At 49.0% G+C, this 18,428-nt stretch overlaps 1 protein-coding gene across 1 annotated transcript in view; it reads right to left on the minus strand.

Moving 5' to 3' along the window:
* The window catches only part of LOC137095210 (golgin subfamily A member 6-like protein 25), a 45,808-nt gene extending 27,596 nt beyond the window's left edge, over window positions 1-18,212 (minus strand). The window contains exon 1 of the mRNA XM_067461609.1: window positions 18,017-18,212. The gene's annotated coding sequence lies outside the window, so the exon portion shown is untranslated. The remainder of the gene's footprint in view (window positions 1-18,016) is intronic.
* Window positions 18,213-18,428: the final 216 nt, after the last annotated feature.

Raw genomic sequence — 18,428 nt, forward strand, 5'->3', positions numbered from 1 at the left:
CATCAGGGCAATGTTCCCGCGTTCAGCATTCAGTGGTAATGTAAGGCAACACAAAGCAAAGTAGTACGCATCAGGGCAATGTTCCTGCGTTCAGCAGGCAGTGGTAATGTAAGGCAACACAAAGCAAAGTAGTACGCATCAGGGCAATGTTCCCGCGTTCAGCATTCAGTGGTAATGTAAGGCAACACAAAGCAAAGTAGTACGCATCAGGGCAATGTTCCTGCGTTCAGCAGGCAGTGGTAATGTAAGGCAACACAAAGCAAAGTAGTACGCATCAGGGCAATGTTCCTGCGTTCAGCAGGCAGTGGTAATGTAAGGCAACACAAAGCACAAAGCAAAGTAGTACGCATCAGGGCAATGTTCCTGCGTTCAGCAGGCAGTGGTAATGTAAGGCAACACAAAGCACAAAGCAAAGTAGTACGCATCAGAGCAATGTCCCCGCGTTCAGCAGGCAGTGGTAATGTAAGGCAACACAAAGCACAAAGCAAAGTAGTACGCATCAGGGCAATGTCCCCGCATTCAGCAGGCAGTGGTAATGTAAGGCAACACAAAGCACGAAGCAAAGTAGTACGCATCAGGGCAATGTTCCCGCGTTCAGCATTCAGTGGTAATGTAAGGCAACACAAAGCAAAGTAGTACGCATCAGGGCAATGTTCCTGCGTTCAGCAGGCAGTGGTAATGTAAGGCAACACAAAGCACAAAGCAAAGTAGTACGCATCAGGGCAATGTCCCCGCGTTCAGCAGGCAGTAGTAATGTAAGGCAACACAAAGCACAAAGCAAAGTAGTACGCATCAGGGCAATGTCTCCGCGTTCAGCAGGCAGTGGTAATGTAAGGCAACACAAAGCACAAAGCAAAGTAGTACGCATCAGGGCAATGTTCCTGCGTTCAGCAGGCAGTGGTAATGTAAGGCAAAACAAAGCAAAGTAGTACGCATCAGGGCAATGTTCCCGCGTTCAGCAGGCAGTGGTAATGTAAGGCAACACAAAGCACAAAGCAAAGTAGTACGCATCAGGGCAATGTCCCCGCGTTCAGCAGGCAGTGGTAATGTAAGGCAACACAAAGCAAAGTAGTACGCATCAGGGCAATGTTCCTGCGTTCAGCAGGCAGTGGTAATGTAAGGCAACACAAAGCATAAAGCAAAGTAGTACGCATCAGGGCAATGTCCCCGCGTTCAGCAGGCAGTGGTAATGTAAGGCAACACAAAGCAAAGTAGTACGCATCAGGGCAATGTTCCCGCGTTCAGCAGGCAGTAGTAATGTAAGGCAACACAAAGCACAAAGCAATGTAGTACGCATCAGGGCAATGTCTCCGCGTTCAGCAGGCAGTGGTAATGTAAGGCAACACAAAGCACGAAGCAAAGTAGTACGCATCAGGGCAATGTTCCCGCGTTCAGCATTCAGTGGTAATGTAAGGCAACACAAAGCAAAGTAGTACGCATCAGGGCAATGTTCCTGCGTTCAGCAGGCAGTGGTAATGTAAGGCAACACAAAGCAAAGTAGTACGCATCAGGGCAATGTTCCCGCGTTCAGCATTCAGTGGTAATGTAAGGCAACACAAAGCAAAGTAGTACGCATCAGGGCAATGTTCCTGCGTTCAGCAGGCAGTGGTAATGTAAGGCAACACAAAGCAAAGTAGTACGCATCAGGGCAATGTTCCTGCGTTCAGCAGGCAGTGGTAATGTAAGGCAACACAAAGCACAAAGCAAAGTAGTACGCATCAGGGCAATGTTCCTGCGTTCAGCAGGCAGTGGTAATGTAAGGCAACACAAAGCACAAAGCAAAGTAGTACGCATCAGAGCAATGTCCCCGCGTTCAGCAGGCAGTGGTAATGTAAGGCAACACAAAGCACAAAGCAAAGTAGTACGCATCAGGGCAATGTCCCCGCATTCAGCAGGCAGTGGTAATGTAAGGCAACACAAAGCACGAAGCAAAGTAGTACGCATCAGGGCAATGTTCCCGCGTTCAGCATTCAGTGGTAATGTAAGGCAACACAAAGCAAAGTAGTACGCATCAGGGCAATGTTCCTGCGTTCAGCAGGCAGTGGTAATGTAAGGCAACACAAAGCAAAGTAGTACGCATCAGGGCAATGTTCCCGCGTTCAGCAGGCAGTAGTAATGTAAGGCAACAAAAAGCACAAAGCAAAGTAGTACGCATCAGGGCAATGTCCCCGCGTTCAGCAGGCAGTGGTAATGTAAGGCAACACAAAGCACAAAGCAAAGTAGTACGCATCAGGACAATGTCCCTGCGTTCAGCAGGCAGTGGTAATGTAAGGCAACACAAAGCAAAGTAGTACGCATCAGGGCAATGTTCCCGCGTTCAGCAGGCAGTAGTAATGTAAGGCAACACAAAGCACAAAGCAAAGTAGTACGCATCAGGGCAATGTCTCCACGTTCAGCAGGCAGTGGTAATGTAAGGCAACACAAAGCACAAAGCAAAGTAGTACGCATCAGGGCAATGTTCCTGCGTTCAGCAGGCAGTGGTAATGTAAGGCAACACAAAGCATAAAGCAAAGTAGTACGCATCAGGGCAATGTCCCCGCGTTCAGCAGGCAGTGGTAATGTAAGGCAACACAAAGCACAAAGCAAAGTAGTACGCATCAGGGCAATGTTCCCGTGTTCAGCAGGCAGTGGTAATGTAAGGCAACACAAAGCATAAAGCAAAGTAGTACGCATCAGGGCAATGTTCCCGTGTTCAGCAGGCAGTGGTAATGTAAGGCAACACAAAGCACAAAGCAAAGTAGTACGCATCAGGGCAATGTTCCCGTGTTCAGCATTCAGTGGTAATGTAAGGCAACACAAAGCAAAGTAGTACGCATCAGGGCAATGTTCCCGTGTTCAGCAGGCAGTGGTATTGTAAGGCAAAACAAAGCAAAGTAGTACGCATCAGGGCAATGTTCCCGCGTTCAGCAGGCAGTGGTAATGTAAGGCAACACAAAGCACAAAGCAAAGTAGTACGCATCAGGGCAATGTCCCCGCGTTCAGCAGGCAGTGGTAATGTAAGGCAACACAAAGCAAAGTAGTACGCATCAGGGCAATGTCCCCGCGTTCAGCAGGCAGTGGTAATGTAAGGCAACACAAAGCACAAAGCAAAGTAGTACGCATCAGGACAATGTCCCCGCGTTCAGCAGGCAGTGGTAATGTAAGGCAGCACAAAGCAAAGTAGTACGCATCAGGGCAATGTCTCCGCGTTCAGCAGGCAGTGGTAATGTAAGGCAACACAAAGCACAAAGCAAAGTAGTACGCATCAGGGCAATGTTCCTGGGTTCAGCAGGCAGTGGTAATGTAAGGCAACACAAAGCATAAAGCAAAGTAGTACGCATCAGGGCAATGTCCCCGCGTTCAGCAGGCAGTGGTAATGTAAGGCAACACAAAGCACAATGCAAAGTAGTACGCATCAGGGCAATGTTCCCGTGTTCAGCAGGCAGTGGTAATGTAAGGCAACACAAAGCATAAAGCAAAGTAGTACGCATCAGGGCAATGTTCCCGCGTTCAGCAGGCAGTGGTAATGTAAGGCAACACAAAGCAAAGTAGTACGCATCAGGGCAATGTTCCCGCGTTCAGCAGGCAGTGGTAATGTAAGGCAACACAAAGCAAAGTAGTACGCATCAGGGCAATGTTCCCGCATTCAGCAGGCAGTGGTAATGTAAGGCAACACAAAGCACAAAGCAAAGTAGTACGCATCAGGACAATGTCCCCGCGTTCAGCAGGCAGTGGTAATGTAAGGCAACACAAAGCAAAGTAGAACACATCAGGGCAGTGTTCCCGCGTTCAGCAGGCAGTAGTAATGTAAGGCAACACAAAGCACAAAGCAAAGTAGTACACATCAGGGCAATGTTCCTGCGTTCAGCAGGCAGTGGTAATGTAAGGCAACACAAAGCACAAAGCAAAGTTGTACGCATCAGAGCAATGTCCCCGCGTTCAGCAGGCAGTGGTAATGTAAGGCAACACAAAGCATAAAGCAAAGTAGTACGCATCAGGGCAATGTCCCCGCATTCAGCAGGCAGTGGTAATGTAAGGCAACACAAAGCACGAAGCAAAGTAGTACGCATCAGGGCAATGTTCCCGCGTTCAGCATTCAGTGGTAATGTAAGGCAACACAAAGCAAAGTAGTACGCATCAGGGCAATGTTCCTGCGTTCAGCAGGCAGTGGTAATGTAAGGCAACACAAAGCAAAGTAGTACGCATCAGGGCAATGTCCCCGCGTTCAGCAGGCAGTAGTAATGTAAGGCAACAAAAAGCACAAAGCAAAGTAGTACGCATCAGGACAATGTCCCCGCGTTCAGCAGGCAGTGGTAATGTAAGGCAACACAAAGCAAAGTAGAACACATCAGGGCAGTGTTCCCGCGTTCAGCAGGCAGTAGTAATGTAAGGCAACACAAAGCACAAAGCAAAGTAGTACGCATCAGGGCAATGTTCCTGCGTTCAGCAGGCAGTGGTAATGTAAGGCAACACAAAGCACAAAGCAAAGTAGTACGCATCAGAGCAATGTCCCCGCGTTCAGCAGGCAGTGGTAATGTAAGGCAACACAAAGCATAAAGCAAAGTAGTACGCATCAGGGCAATGTCCCCGCATTCAGCAGGCAGTGGTAATGTAAGGCAACACAAAGCACGAAGCAAAGTAGTACGCATCAGGGCAATGTTCCCGCGTTCAGCAGGCAGTAGTAATGTAAGGCAACAAAAAGCACAAAGCAAAGTAGTACGCATCAGGGCAATGTCCCCGCGTTCAGCAGGCAGTGGTAATGTAAGGCAACACAAAGCAAAGTAGTACGCATCAGGGCAATGTTCCCGCGTTCAGCAGGCAGTAGTAATGTAAGGCAACACAAAGCACAAAGCAAAGTAGTACGCATCAGGGCAATGTCTCCGCGTTCAGCAGGCAGTGGTAATGTAAGGCAACACAAAGCACAAAGCAAAGTAGTACGCATCAGGGCAATGTTCCTGCGTTCAGCAGGCAGTGGTAATGTAAGGCAACACAAAGCATAAAGCAAAGTAGTACGCATCAGGGCAATGTTCCCGCGTTCAGCAGGCAGTGGTAATGTAAGGCAACACAAAGCATAAAGCAAAGTAGTACGCATCAGGGCAATGTTCCCGCGTTCAGCAGGCAGTGGTAATGTAAGGCAACACAAAGCACAAAGCAAAGTAGTACGCATCAGGGCAATGTTCCCGCGTTCAGCAGGCAGTGGTAATGTAAGGCAACACAAAGCAAAGTAGTACGCATCAGGGCAATGTTCCCGCGTTCAGCAGGCAGTGGTAATGTAAGGCAACACAAAGCAAAATAGTACGCATCAGGGCAATGTTCCCGCATTCAGCAGGCAGTGGTAATGTAAGGCAACACAAAGCACAAAGCAAAGTAGTACGCATCAGGACAATGTCCCCGCGTTCAGCAGGCAGTGGTAATGTAAGGCAACACAAAGCAAAGTACAACACATCAGGGCAGTGTTCCCGCGTTCAGCAGGCAGTAGTAATGTAAGGCAACACAAAGCACAAAGCAAAGTAGTACGCATCAGGGCAATGTTCCCGCGTTCAGCAGGCAGTGGTAATGTAAGGCAACACAAAACACAAAGCAACTAAGGTGATCTACGGCACGGAGCAAGGGTTGCTGTCGAAATCTATCTCCGGGAAGCCCAAAACTGGCAAGTTGGCCTTTAAGAAGACCAGCTTTTCCACCGCAAGGGGGTCGAGCGAGGTACGTTGGAGGGTGATGACATCTCCTGCCAGGCTGAAGACCCTCTCACTCTGCACGCTAGTTGGTGGGCAGCTGAGAAACTTGCGTGCTACGGTTGAGAGGTCAGGCCATGTATTGCTTCGGGAGGACCAGTACGTCAATGGATCGCTGTGTACAATCTCCTGAGGCTCATCATAGTACCAATTGACAGAGAACTCTGCCGAGTCCATCTTTGCCGCCTGGGCCGATAAAGATGTTCCTTGCCCTGCCATCAAAACGATACTGTCGGTTATGAAATGCTCCACTCTCCTCTTTTTCAGCTGCAGTGCTCTTCCTTCATCCCTAGTAGGTGGCAAGGTGGGACTAATGTTATCGGTGCTGCCGTAACCACTGGTGTTTTGGGGATTAACGGCAGAAGGAATTTGCTCTGAGCGTTCCCCCACCCTCCGAGAGTATTCTTCTCTCACGAGCGAGAGAAGTTCGGCCTTCCACTTTGGCAGTTCTTTGGGGCAGACAGAGTCCTTGATGCAAGGGTCGCAGAGTGCTGCCAAAACATGAGTCTTACTCTCCGTCAACGGTAGAAGACGTTTACGGAGGGCCAAATTCAACTTTCTGACCACCTCCTGGACCTGTGGAGTCAAGGGCCCAGCCATACACTGCAATGTACTTTCTCCACCCAGCGACTCCAAATGGCTCTTCAAACGCAAGATGACTGGGACCACATGGCTGAGTAGTGCTTTCTGTCCTGAAAGTTTTTCAGTGGCCAGTTTGAATGGTTCTAGGATCTCAACCAGCTGAGTGATGGTCATCCACTCCTGGTTGTTGGGGACCAGCTTGTTTATCGGAGCCGCAATTGACAGCGAGACAGCGTGGACTGCCCTCTGTTGCTCCACTATGCGCTCCAACATGATGTAGGTGGAGTTCCAGCGGGTGGGGACATCCTGCAGTAACCGGTGTTGTGGGAGGCACTCCAGGATTTGCCTGTCACGCAGCAGTTTTGCGGACTTAGAGCTATGGTGGAAGAAGCCCGCGATTCTGTGGCAACGCTCAATGAGTTGAGCGACGGCGGTGGCGCTGTTCTCATCGGGCCCCTTGAACCCATCTTTTACGCAGTTATGCAGCAAGTGCGCCATGCATGTTACGTTTGTGAAGCCGGCACTTTCGACCGCCCGGATCATGTCCCTTACTGTGTCTGTGACCATGAATCCCGAGTTAGTACCACCGGAATGAGTATGCCGCATCCAGTCTCTCATCATCTCTCGCAAGTACTCAGAAATGGTGTCGGCCCTGTGATCCGTATCGATCACCTCAAGGGGCAGGAGTGCCTAACGATGACCCGAGTCTAGGCAACCCTCCATCTCCCACCAGTGCGCGGTCAGGGACAAATAGGAATGCCCTCCTCCCGTGCTCGTCCAGATGTCTGAGGTGAAATGTACATGGACGGGTTGTGACTTGTTCAACAGGGTTCTGAGACGTTGCTTGCATCCCTCGAACAAAGCGGGAATGACTGTTCTAGAGAAAGTTCTGCGACTTGGGATATTGTACCATGGTGCCAGGAGGTGAACAAATCGGCGGAAACCTTCCCGTTCCACCATACGGAAGGGCTGGTGGTCCAGAGCCATCATCTCTCCCAGGCGACGTGTTATTTCCTTCACTGATGGCGGCTTAAATCCAGATCTCACCCTTGTAACTTGCAGGCCCCAAGCATCGATGGTTTTCTGCATGGGGCCTGTTGGTGTGTTTGGAGTGCTCTGTGTACTGCTGCATGTGCCGGCGACTTCAACTGCGTCCAACTTCACATTTGGGTGGTGTCTCTTTATGTGCATCCTTAGCCCTGTTGTGGCAAGATGCCTCATATCTTTTCCTATGCTGACGCTCACACCGCAATGCCTGCAAACTGCCAAAGTGGCCCTCTGATTATGGACGTCGTAATGATCCCATAGGAGCGATCTCGGCCTACCCCTACTACGCACTTGAGATGTACTCATGCTCGTGTTTGGACTGTCGGTGTTTGTGGAAAGGATTGTTGGTTGTTTCTGTGGCTCGCCCTCCAGCACCATGCAGTCCTCTTGATCACTAATTCCTGTGATGGAAGCAGATTCCATATTGTCTTCCTCCCATTCCTCAGACACGTCCGCCTCCTCGCCCTCTTCATAACAAGTAGGATCAGAGGTACTTGGAAGGACATCAGGATCTGAACGTAGAGTCTTTCGAACTGATGAATAAGGAGGAGGTCCTGCCATCTCACAGCTGGTTGAAGCACCTGTGGGTGTTTCAATAACCATCTCGTCGGCTAAATGTTCCCTTCTTCTCAATGTGTCCATCTTCAATCCCCTGCCTTTCTTAGGTATTCGCGATAGCACTTGGCCCTTGCGACTAGAAAAGCCGGGAAGGAAGCCACAAGACGGGGGAAACGCACACACAGGCAGGCACACAAGATTCTTTTCTTTCTTTTTGAATATTTTTTGATGTGGAGCAAACAACCACGAGACAGGGACAAACGAGAGCACACAGCAACAGAAGAGTCTTTTCTTTTTTTAGAATATTTTTTGGTTTTTTTTAAGAATAAAAGACAGGTATTTTTCAAAAATATTTAAAAATGGAAAATTAACAAAAAACTGGCCCTGATGTGGAGCAAACAACCACGAGACAGGGACAAACGAGAGCACACAGCAACAGAAGAGTCTTTTCTTTTTTTAGAATATTTTTTGTTTTTTTTTTAAGAATAAAAGACAGGTATTTTTAAAAAATATTTAAAAATGGAAAATTAACAAAAAACTGGCCCTGATGTGGATCAAACAACCACGAGACAGGGACAAACGAGAGCACACAGCAACAGAAGAGTCTTTTCTTTTTTTAGAATATTTTTTGTTTTTTTTTAAGAATAAAAGACAGGTATTTTTAAAAAATATTTAAAAATGGAAAATTAACAAATTAACAAAAACCGAAGGAAGGAAGGAATCCAAGCAAGGAATGAATAATAAGCAAGGAATTAATCCAAGCAAGGAATGAATAATAAGCAAGGAAAGAATCCAAGCGCCAGCAACCAAGCCAACCCAATGCAAGCCGCCCTCCCGGACCTCCCGTCCTCTTCTCTTCTCCCTCGCCTCCGCAACAATGAGCTGTGCGGCCGCGCGGAGCCGCTTTTAAAGGGCTTGCCGGCCAATCACAATCAGCCACGGTGCACTGCTTGAGTGCTTGGGAGCGCCGGATTGGCTCCCAGGGCACCAGCATCCTCCATCCAATTTCCGAAACAGGCGGAAGCTCGTTAAAAGTATGGGGGATGCCGTTTCATTATTTTAAAACCCTTCCGGGTTTGAAAATGTGTTTTGTATTCATTTTGTAATTGTTAAATATAACGAATATTTAACGAATTACAAAATTAACGAACGAAACCGCCCAGGCCTAATAAACACCTCCAAGATCATGGAGCCAGCATGACTGCATGAAGCGTTGTTACCTTCCCACTGGAGCAGTATCTATTGATCTACTCACATTTGCATGTTGTCAAACTGCTAGGTTGGTAGAGGCTGGGCCTAACTGCGGGAGCTCCCCACATTCAAACCACCAACCTTTTGGACAGCAAGTTAAGTAGCTCAGCAGTTTAACCTGCTGTGCCATCAGGGGGCCCTTTCATAGAATAATAGAACCCTGGAATACCAGCACCACACTGTCTCTCCTGCCCAGTTATAACTTGCCCTGAGTGCCCATCATCAACCTCCAGCTCAGGAATGATGCCTGAGGCATATCCCAGTACCTCAACGGCTTAGGTTTGAGCCCAGTTGCCCAGCCTTCAGAACACCAGTGTGGTCCATTGTAGTATTTCCAGTTCAGAAAGGGTGCTTGGCTTTCCCAACTAGGGTGGACGTGGATGTGTACTATTCCCCAAATGGCAGCAAAGGATTCAAGTGATAGACCATGCCTCTCATGAACCCCAAAGCCATGAATCCGTGGCGTGCTGCTCTCCTGTTTATGTGGCCAAATAAATTCTTTAAGGGAACTTCATGGCAGAGTTTGCAGAGGTAAATGCTTGCATTTACATAAAATGTGACTGGCGATGGCAATGTTGAAGTCGTAAAGGGGCCGTGGGGTTTATGATCCATCCCAGGAAGAAAAAACGCTTGTAGGGATTTAAAATCTGGCTGCAGGGAACAAGGAGAGGAGGGACTCCTCCACTGCCACTGCCACTGCCAACATGATTTACCAAAACGGTGCAGATCCCTGAGGGAAAAGCGCTGGGGAAGAGGAACAAAAATAGCCATTTCTGAAACCCCTCTTCTCTCTTACCCATGGCACATGTTTCTTCCAGCTTTCAAACACTTTCCTCCTTTCAAACACTCCCCCCCCCTTTCTTCCCCTCTCTTTCTCTTTTTCCCACTTCTACTTTTTAGATAAAACACACAAATAAAGAGAGCTGCCAAGCTGAGAGCTGGATGGAAATAAAAAGGCTGCTGAGAGGGAAGAGCCGGTGGGAAAAGGGGAGGGGGTGTCAAGGGGCTTCTGCACCAAACAATCCAGCCTCGAATCCTAAGAAAGCCCAAAGGGGCACAGGATGGGCGGTGCCTTGAGGACCTCCATCTACCTGCAAAGATGCTTTGCAGACCATCCTTCCAAGAGGCTATTATAATCGTACCACTTTCGTCCCCCAGGGAGCAGCTTCCTGCTGAAGGCAGAATCTCCAAAGGCAGAGGAGGAGGAGAAATCACATGCCAACCAACTCTCTTTTAACTCTCTCCAGGAGATCCCAGATGGAGACGGGCAGAGAAATCTCCCAGGCAAAGAGATGGAGGTGCTCTGGTCCTGCATGCACATTGATGCACACACGTTGGAAGACTATGGGCACTTGATGCATGCTGAAGTTCTCCAATGGAAACAGCTGGACAGTTTAGTCTAGTGCAGAAGCCTGTATCATGGAAGAAAAGGAGATGTGTATGTGATGCCACTGGTATGGAGATGCACTGAGCACTGCAAACAAATGTATGAGCTGAAGGTTGTGCATGCACATTTATGCCCTAGACTAATCTGCTGCCTTGGTTCAGTTTCTCACCAGGTTCCAAAGCACAACTAATGAGCAACTTCATACTCCAGAGCTGTTCAGCAGTGGCATACATTTCCAGCTTAGTTATCCGAACTTGTGCTATACGGTTCTGACCCAGCTTACTTGTCCGAACATATCTCCCTCTATGATCCACCTCAGAGTTTACAATCATCAGGGGAGGTCGTGCTCTCGATCCTGCCACTCCCGCATGCACAGTTGGTGAGGACAAGGAACAGGGCCTTCTCAGTGGTGGCCCCCTGCCTATGGAACTGAAAAGAAGCAGGGGAGCTGAGGGATGATTTATTGTTGCCACCAATTTGAAAGGAACCAGTATTCAGGAGATTTTACCCCAATTCCCAGTTTTAAAAAGACTTAGCCGATTTGTAATGGAGGTTGCCGATTAGGAACCAAATTTATCATCAAGTTAGAAGGGAGGCTGTTCAATTGCACCTCCTCCTTTATTAAGAAAGTAATAACTTAGTAGTAATTACACTGTATATACTGTAGCGTGACTGGAGAGAAGAATGTAGATTTATTTGGTTACTTTCCCCTACGTTTCTGCCACCATGTGAGGTAAGTTGTAATATTGTGAGAAATGGCACTTGGTGCACAGAATAGATGGAGCTGAGGCAATCTTCAAATAAAAGTTAACAATTTTATTAAGTACACAGCATGTGGTTGCAAGACGTAACTTTTCCTTGTTGCACTTGGAATAATACTTGTAACTTTAACAGTTCATTCTTTCAAGTAACACAGTATCTTTCTGACGTAGAGCACTTGTTTCAGACAAACTTTCCATACAGATATGTTTCCCTTAGTTGATCCTCCCTAGATCAAATACTAAGTAAACTATTCTTTACCTCTCCTTAGACTAAAAGAATACCAGCTATGTTTCACCATTCGGCTGCACTAGCCTGAGAAACTTCCAATAGCCAAACCCAGCTTTTCAAAGCCTCAAAGCTTTCCTTCACAAGTCACTCCGCCACCTTTCCTTTCCTTCTCTCCCAACTCCTAACTCCTCACTCCTCTGAACCTAACTCCTCACTGCTCACTCCTCTAAACCTAAACCCCTAACTGATTTTAACTGTCGTTTTTTCAAACTCTCCCCTCTAAGCTCCTTCCACTTCCCTCTCTCCGCATCGGTCTCCATGGCAACACACATGGAGGACTCCTCTGACTTAGGCCGCTCCAGCCTTAGTGCAGCCAATCTAAATACAAATACAGTTAAAATCATACAATTTATAATCAACTCCTGTACAGGAACACACTCCCCAGTGAAATTAGGGTGACTCCCTCACTCCTCTCCTTTAGAAAAAAAAGATCAAAACATGGCTCTGGGACCAAGCATTTGGGCAGCTGACTGAACAGTAACAGCAACTGACCGATGATAATTAATCATGAATAGACATCGGACTGGAAGTCTGGACTTTGATTTGGATTTGTGATTACGGCTTGGCACTGTTTTAATGTTTCAATTTTTAATGTTTTATTTTAATATTTTAATGTATATTTGTAATCCTGTTGTTCACCTAATTGTCAATTTGTTTTGTAATGTTATTGATGTAATTGTCGGCATCGAATGGCTGCCATTTGTAAGCTGCCCTGTGTCCCTCCTCGGGGGTTGAGAAGAACAGGGTAGAAATGTTTGAAACAAACAAACAAATAGATAAATAAATAAATAAGCTGCCTCAAAGCATGATGGAGTCTCTTTCTCCGGAAGTTTTAAAACAGAAGCTGGATGGCCATGTATCGGGGATGCTCTGATTGTGTCTTTCCCGCATGGCATAGGATGGACTAGATGGCTCTTGGGGTCTCTTCTAAGATCCTGTGCTAAGATTCAAGCTCTTCATCCCTGACCTGATGAGATGAGGGAAGGAGTATGACTGTAAAATACGAAGTAAGGGGTTCCTTCTGCGTTGATCATTGTGGGTCCCATAGTGCTGAGGTGCAAAAGGGAGGTGGTGCAGCATTTCTTCGTAAGACAAAAGGGCCTTTCTAGGACTGGAGACCCACTGGTACCATCTCCAGAGGTACTTCCTGGATGGAAGCAGGCAGGAAAAAGTGGCAGAGTCCATGACTAGGAGGGGCCCTTGTTCATGGATCACAAAGCAGCTGCAGCAGCCATGAAGATTAGCACTGCGAGATGTTGGCTGGAGAGTGGAATAAATTGCCAAGGAAGCTGTAGGGGTCATTGGTGACTCTGAGTAATGCATCTCAAAGAGGATAGAAAGGCAGGCTTCAAAGGAAATTGTAATATATGGTGGGCCGCTGCTTATTTATGTAGTGCCAGCAAAATTATAACACCCAGAGAAAATGCTCCAGGAAGTTTGATAGCGTACGTCCTGCCTCCCGATTTGGTGCGAAAAAGTCTCACGGTTCATTCAAGCCCAGATGCCCTTCTCAATTCATTGAAAGCACTTCAAGCAAAAATCATCTGAAAGGAATTACTGTCACATGGTGCAAGCTGCGGGGGAAAGACGTGTCCCACACGGGCCTCCCCTGCCCTAAAAGCAATAAGGCTTTCTGCTGAAGCGCACAATATAATAACTCGGGGGAAAAGAAGTCCCCATGACAACAAGGGAGGGGAGTGCGGAAGAGCCATGGAGCACAAAGGAGAGTCGATACGCAGGAGGAGGAGAAGGCTCAGAATTGTGTGCCCGATGCTCCTCCATCAAAGCCCCACAGATTCGGGGGGAAGGGGAGGGGAGGGGAGCGGAGGGGTGGGGAGGGGAGGGGAGGGGAGAAACAGGGAGCAGATGGGAAGTGGAAGGGAAGAATGCCAATGAAGGACCTGCTCTTCCTCAGCCCAGATTCCTAAAGAACCATAGCCACTCAGCTCCTTCCAAAACTGCAATCAGAATCCTTCTCTTGAACCTTATCCATGTTCTACTCAGAGCCATAAACTATGGAGGTTCCATTGAGTTAATGCAAGTGTCCAAGCCTAACGGTGCTGACAGTTTTACTCTCAATCAATTTTCTAATAACTCCTAGCATGAATTTATCTTTTCTGCCGGCTGCCACCCATCGTCTCCATCTGGAGCCACCCGCCTTGACCCCAGTCCTCTTTGGCCATCTGTCAACAGCTTCCATGGATGGAGAGCAGCCGGGCAGACAAACAAACAATCCAACACCCAAAAGGGAGTCCATCTCTTGCACTGGCCTCAGGGCTGGGTATTTATAAGACAGTCAAGTGGGGAGGAACATCCTTCACTAACAGAAAAAAGGTTTAGAGGGGGAGAACACTGGCTACTGTCCCATGAGGCCTCCCTCCCGCTGAAGCTTTGCAAGGCAACCATGGGTGAATTTTCCATCAGGAAAAACATCGGCTGGGTCAGAACGTATGGCAAGTTTGCCTGAGACAGATGCCTCCCAATTAATTACTTATTAAAAGTCTCTGTCTCCTGGAAACCTGCTTGGGGGATATTATGGGATGGGTGAGTGGTGAGACACAGCTCTACGCCGGCTTCCCTTTTTTTTCAAGGGCTCTGAATGAGCCAACAGTGTTCCGGCTGAACCTCCATTTGAAATCCTTTCAGGGCATCTCTGTTTTGCCATTCAGGTGGGGCTCTTCTGCTGCCCCACAGAGGCAGCATTCAGATAGGGCTCTTCTGCTGCCCCACAGAGACCAAGGAATTCCCACATAAGGAAACATAGGCCTGTCTTTGCAAACCCTTCTGCCTCCTCCACATTCCTCCCCAGGTCAAAGGGGCAGGGGATCCGCTCCAGGGTTTGAGGGAAATCCTAAAGTTAATGCTGAAACCCCTCTTCAAAAGAGATGCAATACTTTGGAGAAGCCGGGTTGGATCCAGAAGTGGAGGCCCCTGCTTCCCAGAGAAATTCCACACTTCTGGAACTGGAGAAGCTCCAAGTCCCTGAATCCATGTTGTGTTAAGGTGGCTTGTCTTCCCATCCCCAAATGCCACAAGGAAAAGAGGGAAGAAAAGAGGGGGGAGAGAAAGGAAGGGAGAAGAGAAAGGAAAGAGGAAAGAAAGAGAAGTGAAAGAAAGGTAAAAGAGAGAAAAGAAAAAAGAGAAAGGAAGAGAAAGCAGGAAGGAAAAGGAAGGGAGGAGGGGAGGGAGATAAGGGGGAGAGAGAAGAAAAGGGAGTGGGAAAAGAGAGAAAATAGAGCAGGGAAGAGAAAGGTAAAGAAGGGAGGGAGGGAGGGTGAAAGGAAAAGGAAGGAGGGAGGAAGAGAATGCAGGAGAGAGGAAGGAAGGAAGGAAGTAGGGAGGGAAGAAAAGAGAGGAAGAAAAAGTGAATGAGTGAGAAAGCAAGGAAGTAGAACAGAAGGAGGGAGAGAAAGAGAAGAGAGAAGGGATAGAGAAAGGCAGAAGGGAGGGCGGAAAGGAAGAGGGAGAGAGAAAGGGAGGAAGAGAAGAAGAGAGGGGAAGGAAACAGGAAAGAGAGAGAAGGAAGTCAAAAAGAAAGAAGAAAAGGCAGGGAGAAGGGAGGCTAAGAGAGAAAGGGAAGCGAATGAGGGAGAGAGAAAGGAAGGATAGTAGGAAGGAAGGAGAAAGAGAGGGAAGGGCTGCCCAGACCAGGAGGAAAGGAAGGAAGGGGAGGAGAAAAGAGCTCTCCGAAAGGAATGAAGGAGAGGGTCCTGTCTCCCGAAAGAAGAGAAAGGGAGGAGGCTTTCGGAACTGGTCAACTGGAGGAAAGGGAGAAAGAAAAGGAGGAAGGAAGGCAGGAAGAAAGAGAGGGAGGAGATGGGGCGGGATCCAATTTTCTGAGCTGCAGAATCGAGTACTATTATTATTATTATCATTATTATGATTGTTGTCATCATCATCATCATCATCAACTTGAGTTGTATCCCGCCTTCCTTCTGATAGGGACCCAAGGTGGTTAACGGATCACTTGGAGTTGATGTGAGTTTTCCGGGCTGTCTGGTCATGTAACAGAAGCATTCTCTCCTGATGTTTTGCTCACATCTATGCCAGGCACCCTCAGAGGTTCTGAGGTCTGTGGGAAACTAGGCAAGAGGAGTTTGTATATCTGTGGAATAATGTACAGGGTGGGAGAAAGAACTCTTGTCTGCTGAAGGCAGACAAATGTTTCCACTGGCCACCTTGATTAGCATTTCCAACAGACCTCACAACCTTTGAGGGTGCCTGCCATAGATGTGGGTGAAATGTCAGGAGAGAATGATTTGGGAACATGACAAGACAGCCCAGAAAACTCACAGCAACCCAGTGATTCTGGCCCTGAAAGCCTTCAAGTGATTCTGGCCCTGAAAGCCTTCAGGCATGGTCCAACTTGGGACTTCCCTCCAGGTGTATTAGACTTCAACTCCCATTATTCTTAACAGCCTCAGGTCCTTTCCTTTTTCCCGTCAGCCACTTAAGTAGCTGAGGGGGAAAGGGAAGGGACTGAGGCTGTTAGGAATGGTGGGAGATGAAGTCCAAAATACCTGGAGGGCCCAAGTTGACCCATGCCTGCTTTGGAGGCCAACCATAATAAGCCATGGGGATGAATTGGATAGCCCTGCCATGCACAAATTCTGTTGCAAATGCATTGGGCCAGATGTATTTACCTATAGTTCAACTCAGTACTCCACAATTGATGCTGTGGGTCTACCCTGCACAGCTCCACCCATTGCATGTATTTCTTGGGGGAAGAGATTAGAACAGTGGTGTCCAACCTCTGGTCCCCCAGGTAGTTGGGACTCTGACTCCCAACAGCCCTGGGCAGCTTGGCCAATGGTCAGAAATGTCAGGAGCTGAAGTCCCAAATGCCTGGAGGGTCATGGGCTGGACACCACGACACCACTGGTTTAGCGTAATCCATGTCCCAGAGAAGGGCAACTTGCAGAAGTGTGTCCTGTGGGCATCCCTTCTTGGCTTCTCTTTCGGAGACTCATAATTCCTGGATAGGTTTTTTGGGCTATATGGCCATGTTCTAGAAGCATTCCCTCCAGACATTTCACCTGCATCTATGGCAGGCATCCTCAGAGGTTGTGATGATGCCTGCCATAGATGCAGGCGAAACGTCATGAGGGTATGCTTCTAGAACATGGCCATGAAAGCGACAATAAATTCCCGGATAGATCCGAAGAACATTTCCTCTTTGAAGGAAACTCATCGCCCTCTTGGCCCGTGAGCAGACCCCACCCCTACCACCCACCCCCAAAAACATATCTCCTTGCTCTTGGCTCTTTATTACCTTGGGAGGGAGCAGACTGGAAGACACAATCTGCTCCCTCCTAACAGATGACTATCTAGCCCAGCCATGGGCAAAGTTTGGTCCTCCAGGTTTTTAAGACTGCAACTCCCACCATTCCTAACAGCTTCAGGCCTTTTCCTTTTAAGCTTAAGCCGCTGACAGGGGAAAGGAAAGGTCCTGAGGCTGTTAGGAATGGTGGGAGCTGCAGTCCAAAACACCTGCAGGGCCAAACTTTGCCCATGCCTGCGCTGGAGTATCTCCTTTAAATCCTGTGGTGGCTTCTTGCAGAATCCTGGGATTTGTAGCATAAGAAGGGGCCTTCAAACTACTCAGCCAAAGGAATCCTGGTCCACACTAAATAACAAACCCCAGAATTCAGCAGGATGCAGCCACAAGGTTCCAAGTGGATAGACACTCCAGTGTGAACAAGTCTTTTGTCTCACTTCCTGACTTACATGTACTGAAGGCCTTCTTAAGGTCTGAAGCTTTGAAACACACCAGTGGTCCTTCGCAGTCCACTCCAGCCCTCCAAAATACTCTGCTTCGGAGAGAGAGGAGTCTCCCAGATGACCCTTTGGAGAGGCAGGTAAAGGTAGGTTTTCCCCTGACATTAAGTCCAGTCGTGACTGACTCTGAGGGGTGGTGCTCATCTCCATTTCTAAGCCAAAGAACCGGCGTTGTCCATAGACGCCTCCAAGGTCATGTGGCCCCTGGCATGACTTCATGGAGTGCCATAACCTTCCCACCAGAGCGGTACCTATTGATCTAGTCACATTTGCATGTTTTCAAACTGCTGGGTTGGCAGAAGCTGGGACTAACAGCGGGAGCTTTCACCCGACTCTCCGGATTCAAACCTGCGACCTTTCGGTCAGCAAATTCAGCAGCTCATTGAGCTGCCACTCTGAGCTGCTGCCTTCTTATTTATTTTTCCCGTGTCAGGAGCGCGCCGTGCAAGTCCTGCAAGTCGCTTCTGGTGTGAGAGAATAGGCCGTCTGCAAGGACGTTACCCGGGGGACGCCCAGATGTGTCCCTCATGTCCCTGCATGGGGAGCTGGAGCTGACTGAGGGAGCTCACCCGCACGCTCCCCAGTATACAGCAATGGAGTACGGTCAGCGAGAACCCCCTCCCGGCCCTCCTTCCTCCCCATTCCTGACCTGTGGTAGTTCCGGTCGAAGAAGTGGGGCTCGGTGCCGACGGCGCGGACGGCGGGGTGGGCGCGGAGGGCCTCGAGGAGGGCGCGTGTCCCGCCCTTCTTGACCCCCACGATCACCGCTTGCGGGAGGCGCTGCTCACCGGGCTCCGAGGAAGGGGAAGGGGGAAAGGAAGGGCTGGGGGTCCCGGAGAGGGGAGGGGGCGGGGCCTCCGGAGAGGAGGGGGAGGGGGTAAGGAGGGGCGCGGGGCTGTGGTGGGGTCCTCCGGGGGGCGGGGCCTCCTGGGCGTGGCGGGCGGGGCCTCCTGCGGCGGGGCGCGGGCCAGAGGGGGGCCCCCCATGAGGCTGTAGGCGGCGTAGGTGAGGCAGAGGGAGAGGCTGCACATGCAGAGGAGGCGCCTCCCGCGGCGGGGAGG

The sequence above is a fragment of the Anolis sagrei genome, chromosome Y (genome assembly GCF_037176765.1).
Source record: "Anolis sagrei isolate rAnoSag1 chromosome Y, rAnoSag1.mat, whole genome shotgun sequence".
NCBI lineage: Eukaryota > Metazoa > Chordata > Lepidosauria > Squamata > Dactyloidae > Anolis > Anolis sagrei.